General features: G+C 36.8%; 1 pseudogene; it reads right to left on the reverse strand.

Moving 5' to 3' along the window:
• LOC125655598 (ubiquitin-like modifier-activating enzyme 1) overlaps positions 1–5,746 on the reverse strand; it is a 37,983-nt pseudogene extending 32,237 nt beyond the window's left edge.
• Between the last annotated feature and the right edge of the window lie 10,746 nt (positions 5,747–16,492).

Genomic DNA, 16,492 nt, shown 5'->3' on the forward strand with positions numbered 1-16,492 from the left:
AATCAAAGTTAGCTTGAATTCTACCATAAACACACACCTTATTCATTTCAAACAGCAGTGTATCAAATTCTTTCTAAATTTTGAAATTACACGGTGTTTATTTAATTTTTTTATTTTTAATCTAGCCTTATTGCATGGATGCCTTTTGCTGTATTTAGTTCCCACCTGTGAGCTGAGATCACTCCAGCCAGCCTTCTCTGTATCTTGAATCGTGACCGACTTGACCCCGCCCAGCACCACGTTTTTTGCCACCTCCACGCCCACGCCCTTCATTCCGGCAATGAGGACTTTGGAGTTTGCCATTCGGCGCATAGCATCGTGCCCCAATACATATCTACAAGAATTATATTTATTGTCTTCAAAGACTACAGTTAGGTATAGACAAGAACAGCAAGAAAAACAAGAGGCCCAGGGGCTTTATAGGTCACCTGAGTATCATGTAACAACCTTCCAATGTTTGAATTAGGTTTGTGTTTAAATATAAGAATTTTACTTTTGGATGGAAGAAACATTGAATAGCTATGTGGTCATGAAGTACATGTGTCATTTTTATGTTCAATCAATAATCCTTTTTAAAAAAACCTAGGTCTGAGACATCATAAAGAAAAGGGTTATTTACTCCTTAGATAAAACCAATATAAGAAGATTTTCAAAGAATTTCTAAATTTTCACTATATGACCAATAGAGCCCCACCCTAACACAAGAACCCCTGCCCCAGGGGCCATGAATTTCACAATTTTGGTAAAGGGCTCAACGCTCATTATAATTATGCCCACAGTTTGGCGTCCAGGAGTAAAGAAGAAGATTTTTTTTAAAATTACACTCATTTTGATGGTTTTTGCCCCACCCCTCAGGCCCCAGGGGGGCAGGGACCAATTTTTGTTCCCCTCCACCCACAGATGCTATATGCCAAAATTGGTTGAAATTGGTTCAGGGGTTTCAGAGAAGAAGCTGAAAATGTTCAAATGTTAACGCACGACGACAGACAAAAACAGATAGCAATAGGTCACCTGAATGATTCAGGTGACCTAAAAATCCAACAGCATGAAAATGACAGACAGAAATAAGATTACCATTGTTTTTCACACATAAGAATTAATAGTCTACCTTATGCGGGCAATTTGCCCACACAAAAATTATCAAAAATTCCTAAGATGGTGGGGAAATGCCAAAATTTCCTCAAGGAGATTGAATGAGTAAAGGCTTTATCTCAAATTGATGAAAATATCATCTTGATAAGGAAAATATTGGACAGTAAGAGGATATTTTTGACATTTAATTCAGAATTTTTAGAACTGTATATAATGTCAACTTCATGATGTGCATCGATGTCATATCGCATTAATAATTTGTATTCCAAGCATTTTCAATCATGGAAAGGTTGCAAATCAAATTAAAGCTATATAGTATAAAAATTAATCGCTAAATATAGGTAATCTATGTAATTTTTCAAACATGGAGGAATTCAACATTGAAAAATTTCCAATATCCAAAACATGTCGATAATTTTTCCCAAATCAATCAGGAGGGTGTTTACACCACTATACTGTTATTTTTAATAACAACTAACTCTTTTTTAACAATGAATTATTTTTATATAATTATGACATTTATACAGCATAATATAACAATGTTTTCCTTAAAAACATATCTATATAACCTTAATCTTTTTAACGATGAAAAACACTGAAAACACTACAGGCCCCCACCTTTAACATGTTTATTAAATGACGAAAGCATGGAAAAAAACAAGGAGGCAATGGATTTGAAAAATGAACTAGTTTAATTTTCCTGATGCCGTGACATCCCTACTTACAGCTGTCTTGAGTACAGACTCTCGTCAATTTCACCTTTCCCATCAACTGTCCCATTTTGAGCCATAGCAGTCTGAAAGACAAAACAAAATCACATATACAGCACCGTACAAAATACATGTACTAATGTGATATTCTGACAACAAGAGTGCTGTAAATGGTACATAATATGCGGCCCGTCACAGGTTTAATGTAGGGTGTTTTCTTAAACCATGATGAGTTGAATTTTACTTAAGGTAGTATCAGCCACCATCAAGTTGTGACATACTGTTTATGCACCTAGCTTAAAAACTGTGACAGAAGGTAGATAGACAAACCAAGACTTGAAGGGTTCTGTGTTACTAAGTAAAATGATTATGTTCTCGAATTTCAACAACCTGTAATTTTTATAAACATCGAAGAAAATTATTGAGACAGACTTAAATTGCTACCTACATCTGATCACTTGATTCTGCAATATCATCACTTTTGTAAGACCCTTTGGGGTTTTTTTCTGAACCTTTCCTGGTATTAGCCATGATAATGTCACACTGCTTGAAAATACACTGTCATAACAATTACTATTTTAGTTATAAATGTACAAACTTTGTGCTCACAAAAACCATCTCCTACCTTTAGAGTGCCATCTTGATTTCCCCCAACGGACCAGACCTGGATTCAAACCCAGGCCTAATCCGTTGCATTTTCTTCTTTCCTGTTACATTTGGTGTGACAGATGAAAATGCCTGCCAGGGGATCCTGGTCACCGTCACAGCACCATATTTAACAGGAAGGGAGAAAATGCAATGGATCTGACCGGGATTTGAACCTGGGCCCTCTGAATCTTCTAGACAACCAACTGAGCTATCAGGTCACCAGCAATTAATCCCATCTGACTACTACATTCTGAACAGACATACATCGCTGTACCATTAAACCCAAATTATGTTAACATTTGAACTCGCCAAAACAAATGCCATGCACCTAGGCTGTGTAGGAGGACACAGACAATCAGAACCGACCATGCAGCCCAACACATACATGTACATTAGAAAAACTGTTTCAACTTGGAGGTTCAAATAGGTACATTGCATCTGCTGCCTTGATCATCCTAAGTTTTCATAAATTACGTTGAAAATTTGACATTTAGATAAGTAACCAACAGTATCGTGGCCTTTTCAGTGCTTCTATAAATTCTTATTAGCCTTGTATCTTTTTAGATCTGACACTTTAAGAAAGCAGGGTGTTCTTGGATTTTCTTGCTTTTTTACATATGTGCAAATTAAACAATGTCTACATCAAAAAACACTAGATTTTTCACTTTATAACCTTGTAAATTTTCAGGAACATTGTTCATTTTCAGTTTGGAGATCAAAGAAAATGGGGAGGGGTTGTTACACTATGGCCTTACTCAGTTTAGAAATACACACATGTGGATTTGCCTGTAGCTCACCGAATTTTCTGCCTCTCTGGAATTAGAAGTACCGTTTGCTTCTGTTCTAGCTTTCTTGGCTGGGAGACTTTCAGTATCAGTGCAATTGGACATCTAGAAACACAAAGGAAATGGTGTAACTTGCCTCGTTCAACAAGTCACAGGAGTTTGAAATCTTATCAATAAAGTCCATGAAATTTACTCAATTGACCAAGCCATGACTTATGAAATTCACTTGATTGACCAAGCCATGAGTCTGCTATGAGAATGCATGGCTTGGTCAATCGATTGAATTTTATTGACTTAGTTATTGATAAAATTTCGAACTCCAGTGAACAAGTTGAGACTAAAATCAAAACATAGTGACAAAACACAAAGGGAATAAAGGTAGATATCCTAATTTAGAATATACTGTCCTGATTGACTCAAATATGAAGGAATTAATGTCCGTGTTTTACCAAAATGCCCCCTTAAGTAAAACTACTGAAATTCCCCCCTTTAAACCAACTATTAAATTTAACTATCAAAAGATTAGGGGTTCATTTTGTAAAATTCTACATTTGAAGAAGAAAAAAAATAACAAGAGACCCACAGGCTTTAATGGTCACCTGAGTATTATAGCCCATACAGGGAGTCTCATATTTGCATTAAAATTACGCCTTTTAAAATATACATGGAGTCCTTTACAAGTGCATAATATGTTTATGATCTTTCAAAATATGCATACAATATTCATTTAGAAAAGAACATACTTCAGAGTTTACAACAATGTAGACCAAAAAAAGCAAAATAACAATGCATAACACATGAGAATGAAAATAAAACACTTCATTTACCTTTCATGTATGTAATGAAACAGTGTTTATTCCTCTCAACTCTCAATGCTACAGCCTGAGCGCTAAGCTTCGAGATATTGTAATGTGTAGCGGTCACCCAGCCAAGTGCTGATCACACTCGACATTGCTTAACTTGCGTGATCAAGAGAGACACTCTACCACATCACTAGAAAAGCTAGCTGACTCTAGCGAGGCAGTATAAGTTACCTCTTATACTGTCTCCTACACTTCCCCCCACTTGGGGAAGCTTCGTCCCGAAGCTTAGCGCAAGTCCTCTCGGAGTGTTTGGCACCTGCTCAGTAATGGCATCCGCCGTTCCCGACGACAACCACCATGTCCCAGGACGAATCCATGTCCGTACCCAGAGCTCCGAAGAGACTCTACCTGAAACAGGCCTCCCGCCAAACACCAGAGTCACTACACTGCCACCAATTTGTAACGTGTAGCGGTCACCCAGCCAAGTGCTGATCACGCTCGCCGTTGCTTAACTTGTGTGATCAAGAGAGACACTTTACCACATCACTAGAAAAGCTAGTTCTCTAGCGAGGCAGTATAAGTTCCCTCTTATACTGTCCGCTACAATACTATAAACTTTCTATCATACTGCATTGCTCATTGTCTAGATATGTAAATCCCAAAATAAAACAATATTAATCAATATATTTTGCATTCAAATAGTTGGCTCCCATAATGTTATTGTTTATTTATCTCCAGACAGTGAAGAGTTCCTATATAGTTCAGTAGTTAGTAAATGTTTACTAGTAAGGGGAACAGAATGGTTTCTTATCGACATTGACTGAATATCCAACGGGAATGTGTACCTTGGTAGTCTTATATCATACTCAAAATTCCGAAAGTTTAGAAAAATTCTTAAAGGGGACAGACTATGTATAGATGTTCATTTAAAATTTGGTAAGGAGTATGACCGGCTTAGTCACCGGCACGGCGCTCCATACACGTCTATATCGGTATATGACCACATTGTTACGACAATGTACATTATATTCTCCCTCACTTTGTTCGTCCGAATATAAATTAATTAGATGCTAATTACCAAAAAACAAGAAACTATATAGTATAAGTAGGATGGCAGCTCGCTAGCACTTTATTCATCACTCGTAACGTCCTTAAGAAATATATCGCAAACAAAACTACTCATGTTAATACACATCAATATATACACAGATTAATGTCATCTGATAAATGATTACTATCCGCCATAGAAATATTGTAAAATTTACCTGTACGTAGAACTAGCGAGCGTGCTTAGAATGCCGCACAAACACATGTTCGCCTATTTATATGCCTTCACCACGTGACCAATACAAATGATATTCGAACCCGACTACCTATAAAACACCCGCATATAATTATAAGTAGACAAAAAAACAAAACAAAAAAAGCAAAATAACGATGCATTGCACATGAGAATAAAAATGAAATACTTTGTTTACCTTTCATGCATGTGACAAAACGGTGTTTATTCCTCAACGCCCAAATCTGCTATTTCAAATAACAATAATTATTCCCCATTGCCAGATGAATCTCCAAATTTCCCACACATTTTACGGGGTAGATTTCAGTATAAAATTCATCTTTATCACCCACGAATGATTAATATATCTATGTCACGCATATACATGTTACATTGGCTTATGCTTATATGCCGATATCATGTCAGTCATAATTTCACGCTTATACATTTTCATGTATGGCGCGCCATACGGACTGAAATTCAATTATTTTTCATATATATGTTTGGACATTTATTTTTGAGTTTCCACAGAGACGAAAACCACATAGGAGAATAATTTTCAGCCAGATGAGTTTTTCTCATGTTTGCATTAGTTTATCATTTGAAAATGCACATGCATTTTACTCTAAGTTAATTAAACTAGTCACAATTAAACCATTCGAATTTATTTCATTCATTCCGTGGGGATCCGGGTTAGAATAGGTCCTCAGTAACCCTTGCTTGTCGTAAGAGGCGAGTAAATGGGACGGTCCTTCGGATGAGACCGCAAAAACAGAGTTTCCGTGTCACAGTAAGTGTGGCACGATAAAGATCCCTCCCGGCTCAAAGGCCATAAGCGCCGAGCATAGGCCTAAATTTTGCAGCCCTTCACCGACAGTCTCCATATGAGTGAAGTATTCTCGAGAGGGACGATAAACAATATTTAATCAATCAATCATTTATCTTATGCCTCGTTCACACGAAGAATTTAATTCGCATTAAACGTAAGTTAATGCAAATTAATGCCTCGTTCACACGGATGCGCATTAAATTTTACTTCGCATCAAATTTGATTCGAAGTAAACTAATGCGCATTAAATTCGTATAATAATGCGCGAAATAAATTAAAGAATAGACTATGTTATTGAAATTTATTTTTATAGATATTTTAATGAATATTGTGAAGATACAGAATTCTTTGTTCAAAATGCTATATACATGTAGTATACTACATGTTTACAATTTACATGCTGATTTACACATAAGGAGTTTTGTCGTGTTTATTTATATGTTCCCAAGAAATTACTTGTTATTTCCTCTGACGACCAGCATTCAATTTAGACAATATATTGTTTCTTCATGGGCCCAATTTTAAAACTTCGGAACGTCTTTTTCACCATTCCGCTGACTACTGTTGTGACGTAATTTTTAATTACTAATACGTATTATAAGTCTACTATGACGTCATATGGTATAAAAAATTAACAATGAGCGGCATATTTGTTTTAAAACATGTAAAAAAGAAAATTATATTATCACTATTTTAAAACATTTTTGTCGTATTTAAAAACAATTCCTTCCACATATATTACTCAGTATGCCTATGCAGAGCACAGATTTACGTCTGACATTATTTAATGACATGCTGTTTGTACATGTTTTTAGTGATTATTATCATTTTGCTTAGTTTTTCGTACAAAACTGACATTAATATATATAGTTGACCATGGGTATGATGCATGTGACCCAAATTTGCCATTACGCATGCGTGTACATTTAATGCGAATTAGCTTCGCTTAGCGTTCACACGGAGCTAATGCGAAGTAAATTTAATTCGCATTAAATCGCGACGTCAATTTTAATTCGAAGTAAACTAATGCGCATTAAAATCTCCGTGTGAACGCGGTTCAGATTTAATTCGCATTAACTTACGTTTAATGCGAATTAAATTCTTCGTGTGAACGAGGCATAAATCTGAACCGAGTTCACACGGAGATTTTAATGCGCATTAGTTTACTTCGAATTAAAATTGACGTTGCGATTTAATGCGAATTTAAAAATTTACTTCGCATTAGCTCCGTGTGAACGCTAAGCGAAGCTAATTCGAATTAAATGTAGACGCATGCGTAATGGCCAATTTGGGTCACATGCATCATACCCATGGTCAGCTATATATATTAATGTTAGTTTTGTACGAAAAACTAAGCAAAATGATAATAATCACTAAAAACATGTAGGCTACAAACAGCATGTCATTAGATAATGTCAGACGTAAATCTGTGCTCTGCATAGGCATACTGAGTAATATATGTGGAAGGAATTCTTTTTAAATACGACAACAATGTTTTGAAATAGTGATAATATGATTTTCTTTTTTACATTTTTTAAAACAAATATGCCGCTCATTGTTAATTTTTATACCATATGACGTCATAGTAGACTTATAATACGTATTAGTAATTAAAAATTACGTCACAAAAGTAGTCAGCGGAATGGTGAAAAAGACGTTCCGAAGTTTTAAAATTGGGCCCATGAAGAAACAATATATTGTCTAGATTGAATGCTGGTCGTCAGAGGAAATAACAAGTAATTTCTTGGGAACATATAAATAAACACGGCAAAACTCCTTATGTGTAGATCAGCATGTAAATTGTAAACATGTAGTATATACTACATGTATATAGCATTTTGAACAAAGAATTCTTTATCTACACAATATTCATTAAAATATCTATAAAAATAATTTTCAATAACATAGTCTATTCTTCAATTTATTCGATGCATACGAATTTAATGCGCATTAGTTTACTTCGCATTAAATATTACCGTCGTGTGAACGCTATATAATTCGAATTAATTTAATGCGCATTATTTTACTTCGCATTAAATTTGATGCGAAGTAAAATTTAATGCGCATCCGTGTGAACGAGGCATTATTTTCACTTGATGTATTGTATAGGTAATTAATTACAGTATATATCGCTTTTATTTCATCTGAGCAATTTTATTTCTCCATTTATTTTAGATCCAAAGTTATTATTTCTGATTAACAGATAATATGTGCACCTTTTCTTACCACTGCACGTTTCCAGTGAGAAATAGATGTCGCTTTGCAGCTGCGAGCTACATGTACATGTGCCATTTTGATACGTATGTATACGTTAAATTCATTTGGGCAGATTTTGCCTCCATTTTGCGACACAACTTTTGTTACTACTTCACACACAGGCTAAGGCACAACTTTCAATGGATGAAATAGAGCGTTGAGAACCCGCTCATTCAATTCTTTCCAAAGCCGCAAGAGAATACATGTTGGAATTCACTGAAATTTCAGATTTCAATACGAGAGAGATCGTTATTTAAAACGGGATGTTCTTCCTCTAACTAGCAAGTTACCGATGCCAAATAACGGCATCAAAATCTTGCATCTATCGAGGAACTGTTTTTTCGGTTGATTTCCACTTAACTGTTTGACTCACGAGGCAGACAAGTCGAATGTCAAGTCCGTCGAATTAGTGATAAGCATTAACAGGTATCTCCGTCAAGATAGATATACCTTCATGTCGTCCAACCGGACAGATGTAGTGTGTTCCTGAAACGTCCTTTTCTGATGAAACTAAATAAAGGGTGTCAGATGACAAGATCTCTGCAGGATGAGGTATTACGATCGCTGAGAGACGGCTACTGTTCGTCATTGATCCATTATTATAGTTTATACCTGTATCATTGAATCGCTTTCATTTCACGTGTTGTCCCTTTTACCTGTTACTCTCTGTAGTTGGGTCAGACACAACTAGCTGCAGAACTGTAGCTCTCCAAGAACATATCGGGACAGATCAGAGAGCTACAGATCCACCCCTTATAAAAACCTTCGATTCACGGCGCACAACAAAGAATGCGCACTGTTGAGGCCTGATATAGCGCTATATTCTTGCATCGCCGTCTCATAAATTCAATATTAAAAAAATTCCTAACATATTTTTCCTTCTATCCAATCATGTCTCCAAATATTCAATAAAATTCCATACGACCCGAAAACTCACAGCTTCAAATGGTTTCGTTTGTTGACGCACATCGTATATATGTAGCAATGTTAGGTAGTGAACTGTTAAGTCTCTGACCTGTCCCAATATTTTCTCAAGAGAGCTACTGTAACAGTTCTGCAGCTAGGATACAATATGCACAGACTAAATGGGGCGGCCCTTTGGATGAGACCGCAAAAACCGCGACCTCGTGTCTCAGCAGATGTAGCACGATAAAGATCCCTATCTGCATGTTCAAAGGCTCGAGAATTTTTCACTCATATGAAGACGTCACCATAGCCGGTGTAGGCCTATGCTCGGCGCTTACGGCCTTTGAGCAAGAAGGGATCTTTATCGTGTCATACCTGCTGTGATACGGGACCTCGCTTTTGCGGTCTCATCCGAAGGACCACCCCATTTAGTCGCCTCTTACGACAAGCAAGGGGTACTGAGGACCAATTCTAATCCAGATCCCCGCGAGGCCCCACTGATAGAATTTAAAATTCATTTTGGTAGTAATAATACAACGAGCTTGGCCCCTGTGGTTCACATGCTATTGAAAATGGTGACATGGAATGCAGTCCTAAAACCCTCTTGAAATTTCTCTTCCCTTCGGAACAGTTATAATTTACGTCATACATCTTGTAATAATATATAAACAATGAAGTTCAATATCCAAATTTAAAAACAACAAAAACGCCAGATGGCATCACAAAAGACACCGATAAAATCATCGTTTGAGCAAATTGTCAATATATCAGGAATGGTTGTATCTTATACGTTCTATACTTTCATATCTAATGGTTGTATCCAGCGTTATTCTTCAATTTATCATTTTAAAATAATCGTATTAAAATTGCATTTTAGGTGGCTTTTTCTGTTTTCTAACAAAATGAAGAAAACGAACGACTGACACCAATTTACATGCTCCCGTGGGGATCCGGGTTAGAATAGGTCCTCAGTACCCCTTGCTTGTCGTAAGAGGCGACTAAATAGGGAGGTCCTTCGGATGAGACCGCAAAAACCGAGGTCCCGTGTCACAGCAGGTGTAGCACGATAAGATCCCTCCCTGTTCAAAGGCCGTGAGCGCCGAACATAGACCTAAATTTTGCAGCCCTTCACCGGCAATGAGTGAAACATTCTCGAGAGGGACGTTAAACAATATTCAATCAATCAATCCAATTTACATGAAATGTTCTGTGTTAAAGCGTTTGCACAAGTGGTAGGGGATCTCACCGAAAGCTACACTGTACATATCATTCAAACCACAATTCACAGTCGATATTATTCTAGAGAGTTATCTGTATAAAGAAAACTATGGGCCACTTTCTAACCCCTCCTCACGGACATCTACACTCTCCATAGTAAATTGCTGTAAGGGTTGGTTGTACTCTGTGTTGACCACGGTGTGTGCATGAAGGGCTGCAAAATTTCGGTCTATGCTCGGCGCTTATGGCCTTTGAGCAGGGAGGGATCTTTATCGTACATCACTTGCTGTGACCCGGAACCTCGGTGTTTGCAGATACATTAACGAAATATACTACAAATGTAATAAATGAGCCAAATACCTTAATTTTAGAAAAATAATTTATGACTTGAATTATGTTATTACAATCACTAGACAAAATGCTCTTACGTAAGGTAGGCCTACATGTATTACATATTTTTCAGCATGTATATTGCGTGTATAACTTCTACATTTGAAGAGTGCATTGCAGGAAAGCATGTATATTTCGTGCATTGCTACAGTCGTCTGATTCAGTATTCAAAACAATGATATAACGGCGTCTTCAAATCAGTAAAAGAAAACCTAATTGGAGGGATGAAGAATTAAATCACCAAACAGTAAGTAATACCTTTTTAAAAACAGTTATTGCAGCGTTCATCGCAGCTCATTTTTATGGATATAATATCAAAACATACAGAATTGTTTGTAGTTTCTTCACATGATTTCAAAATAATTTTATCTGTACCGGGTAAGTGTTGCGGTGAAATCACACATCAAATGCAAAATTGAAATTTTACAGCACAAATTTGTTAAGAAATCCGTATATTTTATTTTAGATAAAAAATTTGCCTTGATGATTTCATAAAATAGTCTTAATGATCATAGTATCGCAATTTGCTTAGCATCAAAGGCAAAGAAAATTTTCACAATTTTGCATAATAAGTAGCAGGGGGGGGGGGGTCATGAAAATTGGGTTTAAATTCATCTCACAATAAGTTTCTATAAATATTGTTTTTGGGTTGTTTTTTTCGAAATATATAATGAAAAAATTAAATGATGATTCACTTATGGCCAGGTACTGTAGTTTTACGAAAGACAATTTAGTCCGGTTTCATGACTTACAGTACCTGGCCATGAAGAAAAAAACAAAAGCCAGGACACAGAAAATTTTGAATATGCATGAACAATAGGGGCCTAATTGAACTTTATTTTTTGTTGGGGTTCTGCATCCTTACCTAGATGTTATGGTGAACTCGTCCTTCATTGAAGAACCATGGGTCGCCTTGGTCCTTGTTGGGTACACACCATCTTCACAAGTCAAGGGTTATTGATTCGAACGAATCAATAACCCTTGACTTGTGAAGATGGGTACACACCAATAAGGCAACGTTTGAAGGACAACTATATTACTTGCTGACTATATTGCGTTGACTTTGCTTTCCGGCTGAAATGTATCTCTTTTTAAGAAAGCTCAAGAAAATGACGGAAATTCAGAGGTTGTAACCCACTACCGTGAATGGAAATAGCATACCAATGTGACCCTAACCAGAACGTGCGGAGATTGGCATAGACGACTTTTTAGCCGAGTTGCAACGAAGTTGAACTCGGCTATTGGTTTGGTGATGCGGGCGGGCGGTTGGGCGTCAACAATTAATTGGTTTCCGGATGATAACTCGAAAAGTTTACAATCTAATCAAATGAAACTTTGATATAGTGTTGGGTACCAGGTAAGGAAGACCCCTATTGATTTTGGAGAAAAATGATCAAAGGTCAAGGTCACTGACCGAAAATAGAATGAAAATTTCAGAAAAATTTGGTTTCCGGATGATAACTCAAAAAGTTTAAATCAGAATCAAATGAAACTTTGATATATTGTTGGGTACCAGGTAAGGAAGACCCCTATTGGTTTTGGAGAACAAAGGTCAAGGTCACAGTGACCGAATATAGAATGAAAATTTCAGAAATATTTGGTTTCCGGATGATAACTCAGAAAGTTTAAACCCGAATCAAATGATACTTAAAGATATTGTTATGTACCAGGTAAGGAAGACCCCTATTGATTTTTGGAGAAAATAGGTCAAAGGTCAAGGTCACAGTGACCGAAAATAGATTTAAAATTCCAAAAAAAAAATTGATTTCCGGAGGATAACTCGAAAATTTTGAATTTGAATCAAATGAAACTTGGATATAGTGCGAAAATAGATTGAAAACTTCAGACAAATATGGTTTCAGGGCAGTAACTGGAAAAGTTTAAAACTGAAATTAGTTCTTCACAATTATAAATATGCCACATCATTCCTGACTTTACAATGTATCCCATGCAACTCGGCTTATGCACCCCTGGGTGCATATATATTGATTTTTTTTTTGGGGGGGGTGGTGAAAATTATGTGTAAGCCCGGGCTCTTGTGCTACTGTTGATATTACGCCCCAGAATTTACCTACACAACAGTTCAACTGGACTAACTACGCAACTGGGTCCTAGTGTCTGGAACTGGGTCCTAGTGTCTGGAACTGGGTCCCAGTATTTGGAACTGGGTCATAGTGTCTGGAACTGGGTCCTAGTGTTTGGAAATACTGATAAAAATTTAAGCTTTCCTGTATTAGAGGGTCGTTTAATAAAAAATAATTCAAGGCTCAGATGTAGACATACTGAAACAGATTCTTAGATTTTCAAAGAGTCCATGGTTTCCGAACCGAACTCTTCTCTACAACTGTTGTATAGTTCGGATCAGAAACCCTTAGCTTGCGAAAATACAAGGAACCCAGAGCAAGAATAATGTCCAAGGGGAGGTGATGAATTACATATGATCAAAAACAGTAACACCATACAAAATAGTTGTGCCTTGTCATGCTTGTAGTTTCAGAGATTTGCTGTCAATAACCAAAACGTTTGTAAAGCGTTTCGATTTTTAGGGGTGAGGAATAAAAAAAAATAATGAACTTGTTTACAACAAGATATGGTTATAATCTACCGATTATAAAGTCTCCCAAACGAAGTACTGGTTGTATAAATGTGGCTTTTTCTGAGTACCACTATTTTCCTCCCTTGACAAAATCCATGCCAATTATTTCTTCATTCAAAAATCTAGATCACGAAGACTTTGAAATCTTCCAACCCCCTCCCCCCTTTTTTTTTTCTTCAGTAAAGCTGGTGTCACTTGACCTTGATCCTAGTTTGTAGGTCCCAACATCCTCTCATCATTTTTTATGATCCCATGCCTCTGTATCAGTCACAGTTCTAAAATTACATATGTTTTTATAATGAAGGTTAAGTGAGATACTAGTTTGTAGGTCACTACATCCTTCTATTATTTCTGAAGATTCCAGGTCTTTATCAGTTATACCAGATTATGTTCAAGGTCAGAGGTCATTGGACTCACTTGACCTTGATACTAGTTTGTAGATCTTGTCATCCTCTTATCATCTCTGAAGGTCCATGTCTCTATCAATTCCAGTTCTAAAATCATATACCAATTTGTAGATTGAATCCTCCTTATATCATTTCTGAAGATCCTATCTTTTTAACAGACCTAGTTCTTAAGTAATACCAATTTTATGATCTAAGATCAGAGGTCAAGGTCACTAGATTTACTTGATACTAGTTTGTAGATCTTATAATTTCTGAGGATCCAATGTCTATCAATTCCAGTTTAAAATTATATGGGTTTGTATGTTCAGAGGTCAAGGTCATTGGAGTCACTTGACCTATATACTAGGTTGTAGATCTTATCATCCTCTTCTCATTTCTGAAGGTCCCACGTCTCCATTAATTCTAGTTCTAAAGTTATACGAGTTTATATGTTCAAGGTTACTGAAGTCACTTGACCTTGATATCAATTTGTTGATCTCATCATCCTTTCTGAAGACCCCATGTCTCTATCATACCCGAGTCTTAGGTAATACCAATTTTATGTGTTCTAGGGTCAGAGGTCAAGGTCACTTGACCCTGATACTAGTTTGAAGGTCCTGTCATCCTCTTGCTATTTCTGAATATTCTATGCCGCTATTAGTCTCGGTTTCAAAGTTATACCAGTTTTTATGTTCATGGTCAAAGGTCATTTGACCTTGATACTAATTTGTAGGCCCTGTCATTCTCTTTTCATTTCCGAAGACCCCAGGACTCTTTTATATCTGTTGAATATTGGAATTAATATAGTTCTATGTTAAACCCCACCCCCATTTGATCCCCCCAAAATGTACCCCAACTCCCTTCAATCTGAAAAAACATTTCTGCACATCTAGATAAATTGGTCTATCATATCCTTGAATATCCATTACTTTTATCAACTTGTTATGAACAACGGTGCCGGACAATTCTAAGCGCGAGAAAGAAGCAGAAGAATAACAAGAACCAAGCAAAAACAATAAGTCTCCAAACTTTGGGAGACTTAACAAGAGGTACTGTGAGCAATGCTCACGAAGAATATGTATACATTATCTCTTTCCCCGAGTGTAAAAATATGGTATACCTTTGTAGAAGAAAATGGAAGATATAGTCCGAACACAAATCCATGGTATAAACCTATAATTTTGACCTTGAGATCAAAGGTCGAGGTCATGAATGTACATGACACATGGTGATACACCCATGTCTTATGATATGACTATGTCAAAACCTGTAATCAATTTTGACCTTGAGGTCAAAGTTCAAGGTCATGAAGGTACCCGACACATCGTCTCATGGTGATACACTCATGTGTCAAATATGGTATGCCTATGTCAAAGAACAAAGAAGTTATGGCCCGGACACGAACCCATTGTAAAAAACCTTTAATTTTGACCTCGGGGTCAAGGTCATATAGAGGTCATGAAGGTACTCGACACATCATCTCATGGTGATTCACCTGTGTGCCAAATATGGTATGCCTATGTCAAAGAACAAAAAAGTTAAGGCCCAGACACGAATCTGCACAGACAGACAGTGATTCCTACATTGTATATATACCCCCCTGAACTTCGTTCGCGGGGGGTATAATAACAGATATAAATGGAATGGAGGGGAACCAATTCTCTAGTTTCCCAAAGCAAATCAACTCTCAAGTGGGATGTTAAACACTATACAACCAACCGACCCAAAGCAAATCACCTAAAAAAAAAATTAAACAAGAGATGTTTGTAAAACAAATATGCCCCCCCCCCCCCCCCCCCCCCCCCAATGGTGCAAAATTGAAAAGGGTTATACACACACCTCATTTAATTGATAGTATTATCATCAATTCAAAATATTGAGCAGACAATATCTTCCTATGTCAAGAGTGAATTGACCATGTGACCTAAAATTCAATAGGGGTCATCTACTCCTTATGCTGTACCAGTGTACCAAGTTTGGTACGTGTCAATCAAGCAAATAATTCTTAAAATATAGGAGACAATATATTACTATGTCCAGTTCAACTATTGACTTTTGACCTCAAAATCAATATGGGTCATCCTCTCCTCAAGATGTGTCAAGTTTGATGTCTGTCCAGTAAAAGGGTTATCAAGATATTGAGTGGACAGTATATTACTATGTCCAGTTTGACCCTTGACCATGTGACCTCAAAATCAATAGAGTCATCTTCTCCTGAATATACACCAGTGTACTATTTAAAGTTTGATGTCTGTCAAGCAAAGGGTTCTGAAGATATTGAGCAGACAGTATATTCCTATGTCCAGGTTGACCCTTGACCTTCAAACATGTGACCTCAAAATCAATAGGGATCATCTTCTCCTGAAGATGTACCAGTGTACCAAGTTTGATGTCTGTCAAGAAGAGGATTCTCAAGATACTGAGCAGACAGTATATTCCAACGTCTAGTTTGACCCTTGACCTTTGACAATGTGACCTCAAAATCAACAAGAGGTACTGTGAGCAATGCTCACTAAGAATACCCCCCGCTTACCCCAATCTCCCAAAGGGTGTTGGTAATAGGTATAAACTACCCCTTTTCTGAGTGTAAAAAA

The sequence above is a fragment of the Ostrea edulis genome, chromosome 7 (genome assembly GCF_947568905.1).
Source record: "Ostrea edulis chromosome 7, xbOstEdul1.1, whole genome shotgun sequence".
In the NCBI taxonomy this organism is placed as follows: Eukaryota; Metazoa; Mollusca; class Bivalvia; order Ostreida; family Ostreidae; genus Ostrea; species Ostrea edulis.